The sequence below is a fragment of the Rattus rattus genome, chromosome 2, assembly GCF_011064425.1.
Source record: "Rattus rattus isolate New Zealand chromosome 2, Rrattus_CSIRO_v1, whole genome shotgun sequence".
NCBI classification, from domain to species: domain Eukaryota; kingdom Metazoa; phylum Chordata; class Mammalia; order Rodentia; family Muridae; genus Rattus; species Rattus rattus.
The window spans coordinates 218,840,185-218,853,933 of NC_046155.1; positions in this window are offsets into that span (position 1 = coordinate 218,840,185).

Here is a 13,749-nt window from a genome sequence, read left to right on the forward strand (position 1 = left end):
GTTGTTTGTTTGTTTTCCTTTTCCAGACATGGTCTCTCTGTGTAGCCCTGGCTGTCCTGGAAGTCACAGTGTAGCCCAGTCAAGCCTTGAACTCTAAGATCTGCCGGCCTCTGCCTCAACAGTGCTAGGATTGAAGGCCTGTGGCACCATCCCTGGCAAGAGTAGTATACACTTGTATCTGCTAAGCCGTCTTTCCAGCCCCTTCAACTGTTTTCTTTTTGTTGAGCTTTGAAAAGTCGGCATTCTTGTTGCCAGTTCATTGTCAAGGATGTAAGTCACAAGTTACAGTCCACGGATTGTTTTCTCTGCCCCACCCCACCCCCAGGCTTCGGCGTGGGTGTATGTTATATGTTGAAACAAGGCTGTCCTGTGGATGAAGATGACATTTCTGATCCTCCTGCCTCTAACCCCGAGTGTTGAGGTTCCAGTTGTTGGCAACCGACCCTGACCCTTGGTGGCTTGTCTTTATGCTCAACAAACCCAGTCGTTTAATTACACCCACAGTCCTGTGACCACAGACCTGACAGAAACATCTTATGGGAAAAATGGTTTACTTGGGCACCGTTCAAGCGATTCAGTCCATCTTGCTAGGGAAGCTATGCATGTGGTGAGCAGCTCCGTGGATGGCAATGGGAAGATTACAGCGTGGACTACCCACGTCTCAGCAGCCGTCCTCTGCAGAGAGAATTCTAGTTGTGAGCGAGGCTCCTGTCACCCTCAAGACCTGACCCTCTGCAACCCACTTCCTACCTACAGGTTTTACACTGTCCCTAAACAGTGCCCTGTGGGAGAAGCATACTACATTGTAATGGAAACATGAATATATTTTGAGCTAAGCCCGAATTCAGGGCAGCTGTAAGGACATTTGAGAACTACAACTGTACTAGTGAGAATGTGGTATGTTTGCCTGGACTTTTGCTTGGTGTGAAAGAAATGGATTCAAGATGATAAACATTCAGCCCATGGGCAATGGTTTGACAGGGAGGCTGGGGACTTGAAAGGAGAAATTTAAAAGATTGGGGAAGATGAGGCCTGGGAAAAGCACATGACGAAGCCTGTGGGAAGGATTATATGTGTGAGTATTTACTGGGAAACACCCACTATGAGTTAGGCACAAGATGACTACGTAGACAAAGTGACTTGGCCAGTCGATTCCAGATAGCATTCCAACCAGGATGTGACACATTGTCTCAAGGAACTACATGGCTATGGTGGCTATGGTAGGCCCCAGTCATGTGAGTCCATTTCACAAAGCCAAATTTCTAACCTTACCTCCACAGAAACCTATAGGGAGCTCCTGTTGATGGAGCATCCGTCAGACATTGCCGTGACAGAGGGAATAAAGCTTACTGAAGTCAAATCTGTTACGTGTGGACATTGTTGCCCACAGAGGCCCAGCAGCTTCAATATCAGCACACTTCGAAATGACCTCACTTCAGAACAAGGGATTGGTCTTACTGAATCCCTCACAAGCCACACCGGAATGCTGTTGACTTAAGAGTCATGGGATGGCCTATGGAAGGGACAGACACATATTTGCTTGCATATAGTATGTTTGCAGTGTGGTCCTCACACTGCAGAACACAGGGTATATCCTAAGTTAATGACCAGATATGTCAGCAAGACACCCCCCTGTACACACACACACACACACACACACACACACACACACACACACACACTGCAGTAAAACCTACACACACACACACTGCAGTAAAACCTACACACATACACACACACATACACACACACACTGCAGTAAAACCCCACACACATACACACACACATACACACACACACACTGCAGTAAACCTACACACACACACACACACACTGCAGTAAAACCTACACATACACACACACACATACACACACATACACACACACACACACCGCAGTAAACCCCACACACAAACACACACACACACACACACACCCCACAAAAACACACACACACACACACACACACACACACACACACACACACACACACTGCAGTAAAACCTACTCTATGAGAGGAAGAAGATAGAAATGGAAGGTTGGTCTTCACTTTAGCCTCGACATCGGTTCTTGTCCCCAATTACAGCAGTGGGACGTTGTGGTTTCAGAGGGGAGTGTATTATTGGCCCCACTCGGTTTCCAGCTGTAAATGCCTTTCAGTCAGTTAGGGCTCCTTGTGCTAGCAGATTAGTAGAGAACAAAAGAATCAATGTCCTGAAGGGGAATTGAACTTCTGCTCCAGGAGGAAATGGCACTTATTTTTCACAACTGAACAGGAAGCAGTGGGCTTTTCACCCAAGTGATCCAGTGGGGTGTCTGTGAGTGCCCCCAGACAATGACATTTTGCTTGGCCAAACAATCGACCTCCATGTTTAGTCTCATCTTTGCATTCCCATATAAAATTCAGTCTTTGCAAGGGCTCTGTTAAATCCACTTAGTGTAAGAACCCCTGGTGTGTCCCATGTAGTTCCTTTTCCTCCACCATCTTTCAACAAGAATCTTAGTAGGTTGATTTAGCCGTAAGAGTCCCAATAAGCCTAATATTCCAAGTAACTCTTCCACCTACTAAACCTACTCCAGTATTACCCATTCTTGCAGGCACGCGAGATAGTTGGGAGTTAGTACAATCTCTCTCCTCTACTGTAAAACTCCTTTGCATAGATCTCCTACGGCCATTGTGATGTTCCTGAATAAAGTCAGCCTTACTGTCCTCAAAATGTATCAGTGAGTGCACTGTACTGGTTGGTTTTGTTTCAACTTCACACAAGCTAGAATTACCAGAGAGGAAGGAAATCCATCTATGAGATCCAGTTATAAGGCATTTTCTCAATTAGTGATCAATAGGGGAGGGCCCAGGCCATTGTGGGTTTCTCTAAGAGAGCAGGCTGAGCAAGCCAGGGGAAGCAATCCAGTAAGCAGCACCCTCACGGCCTCTGTGTCAGCTCCTGCCTCCAAGTTCCTGCCCTGTGTGAGTTCCAGTACGGACTTCCTTTGGTGATGAACATTGATGTGGAAGTGTAAGCGGAATAAACCCTTTCCTCCCCAACTTGCTTCTTGGTCATGATGTTTTGTGACAATGGATCCAGATCACTTGGACATAAGATTCTAGGATGCCTTGAGACCTGTCGCAGCAGAAGTGTGGGTTGAGGGCCTGGGCAGTGTAAATCGAGATGTAGGGTGCCTGGACAAGAGACAGTAAGTAACAGAAATGGCCTTGAGATGAGATGTGATGTGGGCAGATCAAGTTCATTCTGCTACTCTTCCTTTTGTCAAGTTTTCCAGGATAGGACAATTGGAATAGTAGGAGGAGACTGAGTAGCTCAGAGATAGAAGACTTGCGTGGTATACATGAGGTTCCAGGTTTCATACTCACACTGGGTGGAGATAAGACAGGAGATTGGAATGGATACTACTAACCAGCCTAATGTTCCCTCTAAGTGACTCTTCCACCGACTAAACCCACTCCGATACTACGAGTCTTGTGACTTGCTTCACGTGACAGTAATTCTAGCACTTGGGAGGTGAAATAGGGCTGGCTTATTTAAGAGCGACCTGGGATTGTGTAGGGAGACACTGTGACAAAAAGAAGGGGAGGAGGAGGAGGAGAACGAAGAAGAGGGGGACGAACTGAAAGCAAGCACACAAGAAAGGAAGATCCGTGGATCCCGAGTTGTTGCCACATAAAATAAATACGGGAAGCGAGTGGACCCAGTTGACAAAAGCATGCACTCTCGTGACTGCTGGGACAAGTTACTCCTACCACGCCTGGCAGTGATGGGGGCCACAGGCATCCACGCCTTTAGCTTTGGGGAAGAAAACTCTCAGGGTCTAATTGTTCAGGAATTTTCCAGAAATGGCCCTTAGGAGAAGGGAGGTGCCTCAATTACATTACGAGTCCAAGGACGGCTGATTCGATAATTATTCCGAAGGCTTAGGAGTCTAACATTCCCTGAATAGTTTTGGGACCTTGGTTTGATCAATCCGTTGATTGATACAGAGTGTCTCTACATAGCCCTGGTTGACCTAGACACTGCTGAGTTCACGAAGTTGACCTCAAACTCACAGAGATCGGCCTGTGTCTGCATGCTAGGTGCTGGGATTCAAGGTGTGGGCCACCAGAGCCACCTTGCTTAGCAATTCTCTCAGCTCCAGAGATCTCAGGGTTGATGGAGATGTCTGTAGCTCCTGCCTCACAGCTGCCCATCTGTCCAGTCCTGTGCTTTCTTGGCTTCCTTGTGGCTTCGTTCCCGACAAAGAACTTCCTATCTCCAAGAACTGCTGTCTCAGGATGTGTTTCCCTGGAACCTGACCCAAGTTAGCGACACACGTCTGCATTCACCTTATTGCGTTCCAGCTCCCAACCCCTTAGACTTATTACTGTAATTATTATCACAGCATTGCGGGGCTGAGTGTTACATAAACAAATTAATTAAGCTAGCTCTGCTGGAGAAGCTACTGCTGCTGCTGCTGAATCAGACCGATGCCGGGCTACAGATTTGAAAGCAAAGCAACAGAACCGAGCCCAGATGCTCAGGTGAAAGGGCAGAATCGGGTCAGGACAGTGAGTAGAAGAAAGATGACATGGCCAGAAGGGTAAACAAGACAGGCAGGTAGCAAGTAAGTAGACTGTCTCAACAGCACATACTGAGCTAAAGTCCCTGGGGCAGTCAGATTCTTGGACCCTTGACATACACTCGGGATGGTTTAGAAAACAGGCTGGCAGGGCCGTCACAGTGATGGTGAGATAGGAGACTCCATGCCTCAGCAGTTAGGGACAGGCCCCAGCAAGACCAAGAGCTGTCTGGACAACACTCATGATGTCAGCTGATGCTCCATAGATCAAAGGCTTTCTGCTCGATGACCTTGAGATAACTGGAGGAGTCTATGAGAGAGCTTTAGCACTGGGAAGAAATCTTGTGCACCAGGAGGAAAGAAGTTACCCTTTCTCCACTATTGTTCTCTCTGTGCTGTGGCCATTTGTTGTATTATTTTAAAATTTGTATTTATTTGGGGTGGGGCACAGTCATATCACAGTGTATGTTGCATGACCCTATTCCTGGGAAGACATAAATAAATATTCACTCATCCCAGATAGGGAAATAGTGACAGAACAAAGTAACAATACTATCCAAATCCAACTGGGTGAACTAATAGTCTTATGGGGGTTACTAACCAGAATATGGTTAAGGGATTCCTTACAGAAACAGAAATGACTCAGCTATGGAAACCTGGAGCAGATTGTACCACTTGCAGACAGCTCAGTGGGTTGGAGAGTGTCTTTTGGCCTGAGAGCTCTATTGCTCTAACCCTTTTCTCTAGGCAGCTTGGTTAGTTTCTGCTTCTTCTAGACAGCTCAGCTTATCTGAGAGTAACAGCAGTCTTTACTGCTTATATTTGCTTGGAGAGAGTAGGGTCTAGGGCAGCAAAGGGGTCACTAAGACCATCAGAAAACACAGATATCGACACTACGATTCATACAGTTACGAAGTACCAACAAAAATAATTTTGTGGCTGGGAGTCAGCATGGCATGAGGAACTGTATTAAAGGGTCGCAGTATTAGGAAGTTGAGAACCCCTGGCCTAAAGAATCTGGTCAGTTTCAGGAACTTCCTGAGGCCGTTGAGTTGTTTACCCCATGAGCTTAGCAAGTTTCCCTGGAAAAACCCTGTGCATTAATATGCTCCCTGTTAGAACATTCTATTTTTACCTTCCTTTAAAATCCTGTCTGAACATACCCTATTTTACATGTCCCACACATACACATAACATCTTGTGTCTACTGAGCTTCCTTCCAAGATGGAAGTTTTCTATCTTAGAAGAAACTACATTGCTATAGTGCATGCGGAGGTCAAAGGACAACATGTATGAGTCCTTCTCTTTCCACTGTGCTTGTTATCAGGATTGGTGGCAAGTACTTTTATTGACTTAGCCATCTTGGTTATTCCTGTTTTTTTTTGTTTTGTTTTGTTTTGTTTTTAAGATTTATTTATTTTATGTATACAAGTACACTGTAGGTGTCTTCAGACATGCCAGAAGAGGGAAGCAGATCCCATTACAGATGGTTGTGAGCCACCATGTGGCTGCTGGGAATTGAACTCAGGACCTCTGGAAGAGCAGTCAGTGTTCTTAACCACTGAGCCACCTCTCCAGTCCTACTCCTGTTATTATTTAAAAATACACACTCTTTGCTACTTGGAAGGGATCTGGCTGAGCACCCTATCCATAGAGTTCTCAGGTCTCATTCCTCATTCTCCATAAGACATGATGTTGAGCTCTCAAACCAGAGCCTTTACATAAGGTGTCCACTTTTAGCGGGTCCAGGTGATGGAGCCACATCCTTTCCTCTGTCCATTGTGTCCTGTAAATTCTCAGGGCTGTTTTTGTTCTGTTTCTTGTTTTTTAGGTGTTTTTTTTTTTCTTTTTCAGGTATAAGTTTATGTGTTCCTACAGTCCCAACTCACCCCGGTGAATTTTTAGAGAAAATAGTCATTTGTCAGTCGGTGCTCCAGGAGTGGCGTCAGACAGATGGTAGGATCACGTGTCCACCCAAGTAGTGTCATCCTCCACCCTCAAAGCACAGTCACAAGCTGCTTGTATAACTGTCTCTCAAAGCAAGGCACAGTCTGAAAACCGACTGATTCACACAATACGGAGTAACCTGGGGGAGGGCACAGCCTGATAACAAGTTGCAGATAATCCAGTCATGGGATGCGGGAAGTGAGACTAGGCATGTGGAACATGTCATGGTATCTGTTCATACACCAGACATATAATACACTCAATGCATAGTTTCCACTTGATGTAAAGTTTGAAATGAAATATAGTTAGCTAGCTGTTATACTAATGCATGGTTTTTTGTTTTTGAAAGATGTATTTTTTTTTATAAAATATAAAAACACTTAGGAAAACTCAGGATAATTCGGACGTGAATAAAGAAAAGAAATCAAATTATCTGGAATCCTGCAATCTACAGACACCTTCCATTAATATTCTATTTACCTTCAATGAATATTCTTGGCAGGATTTGCTTGAGGCACCCTAAATATATTAGAAATATAATATGAAGTAAATAAACCTATTTTATCTATATGAACTTAAACATGTGCATACCGCTGTGTATCACATAATCATATAAATGAACGGGTGTATTATATATTAATATATATAGTGACAGGAAACAATGCCATAACAGGCAATGCATTCATTTATTTGATATATGCTTACTTCTTTCTTCTCGTAGCGTGTTTTATTTGAATAACTATAGAGTGTAAGTGTAAGGTCTGTTTTTAGACTTAATATGAATTATTTCTTTCCTTCCTTTGAAGCACGCCATATGAATGATATAATTAGAATAACAGTAGAAATCATATCCACCGGAAGATACAAGGTGTGGGATGATGTCACAGGTGAGGCAGGTACAAGATAGAAGGAGGCCTGTCATTGGACGAGAAGGAAGGATGGGCGGGAGAAAAGTGTGAAGGAAGAGGAGGAGACTGGAACAGAAATGGGGAAGAGACAGGAGGGAGAGGGAGAGAAGTGGTGGCAGGACAATATGGCAGGTAATGTTAAAATTCTGCTCTGTGTATTTACAGGTTGTTATTAATGTTCTCAAGGGATGGATGGTACTGGGCTGGTCTGGGCCATCACGGAGTTGGGATGTGTGTTTCTGGCATGGAAACCTGCCTTGGGAACTAGATAGGTAGAGAGATTGCTGACGGCTCAGAGAGAGGCCTTCAGCAGTGTGATATGGGATGGAGCAGAGCGGGTGAGAGGCTATGCTGACTGAGAATTAAGATATCCAGCAGACATCTTGGGGCACCGTGGTGCAGACCTAGTGGGGATAAAAGACAACCATACTTTTTTTATTTTTTATATTTTTACAACAACACAAGGCAGCCTTATACTGCCAATAGAATTTACTTTTATTACTTAACTAGTAAATAATCATGAAATTATTGTGTTGCAGCTCTAAATCTTTGCTTTCTCAGTGAGATTGAAATTATCCGGTAAATTTAGAATCCTGAATTTGCGTAGGGGTCATCAGGAACAAAGGCATAGAAACCTTCACACAGCTATTAGCTAGCTACCCCAGAAACGTTAATCCTGCAGGTATATAATTCGTGTGAGAGATTACACCCCCAAAAGTTTTAAACGCTTAATAAGAAGGCATCAAATCGAAACAAAACCAAGACAGTCCTACTATGAAGTCATAGCCATCTGGATATGAAGCTCAATTCTGGGAGTTATTAACTAAGTAGTCTAATGCAATTTTAACTTCTTTCAGCCTCACTATCTCCCATCACATAATGAGATGCTGCATTTAGCCCAAGACCAAGGGCCGATATATGTCACAGGTTGTTATATAAATGCTGTTTAAGTGCCAGTACCTTTATCAGTGTGATCAGTTGTCACAGGGCTTCTTTATATTTGCTTTTTGTCCAAATAATTCAAATACAGGGAGGAGATCCACTGTTAAAACATAAAACATGAGGAACTGTGTTAAGGAGTCACAGCACTAGGAAGGTTGTTAACCACTGTTGTAGAGGAAGAGAACTTATAGAGTAAATTGTGTGTGTGCGCGTGTGTGTGCACATGTGCGTGTACGTGTACGTGTGTGTGTGTGTGTGTGTGTTTACAGTCTGTCATTATCACCTATAATATATATTTCTTCTAGGCTACTATGTTATTGCTATTCTGTAAACCCATTGGTTAAATAAAACTGGTCCCTATCTATCAAACTATCAATTGAGAGCTATCAACTAGCATTGTAGCTAGGAAGCATTTAGCAATTAAAATCACCTACTATTTAAATATTATTTTTGTTCATGTTGTCTATGCATATTTGCATAACATAGGGGAATTGAATGTTTTATTTTATATCATCTATGTATTTAATTTTTTGTTTTTGGTATTGTATGTTGAAGGGGGAAGAAGAGACAGCTATATAGGAGGATACAGCCACAGCATGTGTATGGAATTGAGGTTGGGTCTCTCCTACTGTGTGGGTTGAGGGGAATTGAACTCTAGTCATCAGGTTTGGATGCAAGTACTTTTATCCGCTGGGCCATCTTGCCAGCCCAGAATCAAATATTTTAATACCACATGTAGTTTTATGTTTTTACTTTGATGAATATCCTCTCAGTTGTAGCAAAGGGGCTGAACTCGTTATTGGCCATATCTGAGGAGCTTTTTGTTAAAGTGTGATTACTAAAGTAACTCAGTTTCTTGTATTATATTCAAGGCCTTTTATGTTTATTCCATTCTTCTTTGCTTTTCCCGGGGACATGTGGGAAGAGGAGGGCAGAGATCAGTGGACACGATGTTTGAGGTATGAAAGAGAGATCTCTACAGGCAGTTCTTACGCTGTCCTTGGCTCCGGGCCATAGTGGCTGGTCTAACCAGATTTCCAAGCTTGTGTTGAAGTGGCCCAGGGTTGGCTGGTCCAATCTGGCTTTTAGGAACATCATGCTGATATCACCAAAGACTAGCAGGCTGACTTCCAAACGGGCTGACTTCCAAACGAAGTTTGTACTTGGCAGTATTTTTGATAAATCCGGACTTTCCATTGTTACTTCTATTGCCTCAGGTAGGAATTTAGCAAGGTGGTTTCTTGTATCTCAGCAGGGAACCTGGTTAGCTATTACTGTATAAGAAATTACCACCCAGTTACACAGCATATGTCATGAGTGCGTGCGTGCGTGAGAGAGAGAGAGAGAGAGAGAGAGAGAGAGAGAGAGAGAGAGAGAGAGAGAGAGAGAGAGAGGGGGTTTCTGAAGAGCTTGTCTTGGTAATCATCCTCCACAGTGTTACCTTTGCGCGGTCACCCCTCCAGGCTCCTGTGGGTCAGCCCTCAGGATAGCTTGTTCACATGAGTGGCAGCAGCTAATGTTGGCTCTGGCACAGGAGTTCGTCTAGAGTGTCTCATACCTGTCCACATGCTTGGGCTTCTTATAGCTTGGCTGGTGGGGTTTTAAGGAAAAGTTTTCTGAAGTACAAGTTTCTAAGAGATCCAGACAGGCTACAGCATCATCTTGTCACGAAAATCCACCCATTGGGTGAGTCATGAAGACCAGCCCAGGTTTAATTAGAGGAAAATGCATCACTCTTCATGGGAGAGGTCACTGTTTTTCATTGTGATGTATACGATAAGGATGTATCGTATGTCTTCCTAAGTCATTTATGCTATGACCGACTCCCCACCAGGTTGTCAAGGTACCCCTCTTCTGCAGACTTTAGGGATCTAGGATGTCCATACATTCACAGCGCTCCACAGGGAAGAAGGAAGGTATTTTCCCATTTGCAACGAGGAAGTGAACCAAACAAACCAGGTTAGTTTCAAACCTGCCTGAGCTGAGATCACAGCTGACCTCCCCAAGCCCTTTCATCTATGTTTGCCCACACACCCGAGGCTACCAACACCTCTTCAGTTCCTGCAGCAAGACGTTACGTGGTATTCTAGAAAACCTCAGAAATGCTGTCTCTCCTACTCTCCACTCTTCTACTGAGTTTCATTCTGCCTGTACTCAACCTTTTTTCTGAGTTTTACCTCAATGTTAGACCCCCCAACTTCATGTTCTACTACCCTTTCTGTCTTCGAGCCTCGGCCATTCTGCCTGACATTACTCTTCCTGCAGATTCAGTATCTCCTGCCCTACGTGAAGCTCACTCCTCACCCTCACTCCTGCCGCAAGGGTAGCACCCTGACCAAGCTACCTTTTCCCTTCCCCTCACCAAAGGGAAGAGAGTGAGTTGGACTTTGCCCCTGAGCTTCAAGACAAAGTCTATGTCATCAGTTTTACTGCCTACTAACCAGTTAAGTCTGTGGTGGGGTCTACCTGACAAGTCCACTTCGTTCTCTGTAAATTTCAGACAATAAGTAACTTAGTGTGCTCTCCTCTGAAGTTAGGAAAACTTCTCTGAGTAGGCACTGTAGCAGGAAATAGTGAGAGTCCTATTTCTCTCACTATTTGTAAGTGAGTGTAAGACACACCCTTCCTTACCTGTTATCTTTAGCACCTGATATGGATTAGAAGAGACCCTTTTGCAGGTCCTGGGATGTCTAATCAACTAAAAGAAAGAAAACGCACAGAAAGTTCCTGCATCTACCTATACAAGATCAGCTTACAGATTAATTGTGATCTAGCCAGAATGAACTAGAAAATATCATCCCGAGTCAGGTAACTCAATCCAGAAAAACACACTTGGTATGCACTCATTGATGAGTGGATATTAGCCAAAAAGCTTGAATTACCCGAAATGCAATCCACAGACCAAAGGAAGCTCAAGAAGAAGGATGACCAAAATGCAGATGCTCCCACTCTCTCTTAAAAGTGGGAAAAAATATCCATAGGAGGGGATATGGAAGCAAAGTTTAGAGCAGCGACTCAAGGAACGGCCATTCAGAGCCTGACACACATGTGGCCCATATATACAGTCACCAAAACTAGATATGATTGATGAAGCTAAAAAATGCATGCAGAAAGGGACTGGATATAGATCTCTCCTGAGAGACACATCCAGAGCATGTTCAATACAGAGATCAATGCTAGCAGCAAACCACTGAGCTGAGAACAGGACCCCCTTGGGAGGGGGGGATTAGAGGAAGGATTGAAAGAGTTGAAGGAGCTTGCAACCCCATAAGAACAACAATGCCAACCAACCAGAGCCTCCAGGGACTAAACCACTACTGAAAGACTATACATGGACTGACCCAGGGCTCCAACTGCATATGTAGCAGAGAATAGCCTTGTTGGGGCACCAGGGGAAGGGGAAGCCCTTGGTCCTGCCAAGGTTGGACCCCCAGTGCAGGGGAATATGGGGGGCAGTAAGGGGGATGTATGGAGGGAATACCCTTGTGGGGGAGGGGGGAGGGAGGGGATAGGGGCTTATGGACAAGAGACCCGGAAGGGGAATAACATTTGAAATGTAAGTAAAGAAATAAAGCAAAAAAAAAAAAAAAAAAAAATGCGATTTAGCCAAATCAGAAGTTCTTGGGACAGAATGTCCTCCTTGACTCCTACCTACAGCATTCAAGCAATCACAGGGACTACAGAGATAGGTTGCAACATGTCCACCCTATCACCAATTCCAGAAGTGCTGGCCTGGCTTCACACTAGATAAAATGACACCCAAGGCCTGGGCATACAGCGTCATTGTTTAGCCTCAGAGTGCAGAATAATAATACCTCTTGTCCACTGGGTATTGCTTTGAAGGGCTAGGTGAATTTAGGCCTAACAATCAATCTTACAGAGGTGTTGTTTTTCTTACTTTGTGTATTAAGCATCCAAGTCTTGGAGAAATTGAGCCCAAGGACACACACCAAGTGGTAAAGCTGGGATTTTATCCCCTGCTTTGCGGGCATTGACTAATGATTTTTAATTCTTCCACCAGTATTGGGTGAGGAAAGCAGCTTGCTTCTCTGGACATGTTTTGCTAGTTTAAAAAAAAAAAAGAAAGAACTTTTTGTTAACGAAATTCTTGAAAGGTTTAATTTACTTTATAACAAGAATAGACATATGTAATTTACATATCTTAAAATAATACTCTAATAGTCACAAAGTAGCACTGTGAGTTACTATACTCAAAACAGTAAACATCACTTAGGTGACTGTAGCCTCCCCCCAGAAGCATATAATGGATTAAATGTTTCTCTACAGCACATTGGACGCATTTTGCTTCATGTCTGACTTGTAAGAAAATGATGAGTCCCAAATAAAACTGATACAAACACATAGATTCTGTCAATAACTGTAATTAGTTAAATGTCATTAACCATAAGCATATGTTTAAATAAACGATATACTTAAATATATGTCTATGGTTACCAAAAAGTTAACAGTAGCCAAAACTAGCAATTATCACAAGGTAATATTGATACCTGAGTCATAACAGAATGGCCTTCATGATATGGGGGAACTTCAGCTCTGCCTGTGGAAATGCATGAAGGTGCTTTGTCTGAATCACAGCACGCCAGTACTCTTAATCCAATGTCTTCCTCATCTCCAGTCTTGCCACAGTAATGGCTGCTTGACATTCACGTATATAAACCCTCTCTGTCCGCTGCCTTAGTTTCATTCCTGTTGCTATAATAAGACATGCTGACAAAAGCATTTTAGGGGTAAAGGGTTTATTTGGCTCACAATTCCATGTCTCAGACCATCACTGTGGGAAGGTCGCACAGCCATGAACTTGAACTAGTCAGTCACCTCCGCAGTGAAGATCAGAGAGAGGATGAACACTTGTACACTTGATAACAGCTACCTCTCTCCATCGTTGTGTAGTCTTGTGCCTCCTGCCTAGGGAATGGTTCCTCCTTTTAGACTGTGTCTTCCCATATCCGTTAACATACCCACAGAGCAACCTGATTCTGAGTTGACCTATAGTCCATCCTTGCTACTCTCTTCCCAGGAGATTCTAGACTGGTCAGTTAAAACTAAACATTAACTGCCCTTAGCTGGTCTGGAGAATGAATCTAGATTTAGATGGCTATCAGAGGCCTGCTGCTTTCTGAGACAAAATGAAAGTTGCACAACAAGGCTTCTGAAAACCACCTGAAAGGGTTGGAAAGAAGGAGACTGTATTCATTTCTTTCCTATTGCTCCGAGGAAACACCGTGAGTAACATAACCCCTAGAAGGAAGAGCTGACTCTAGTTTTGTAGTTCCCAAGTGCTGAGCCCATGGTAGAAGAACAGAGGTAGCAAGTGACAAGTGGCTGGAGGAAGCAGAGGGGCTTTTGAACCCCAAAGCCC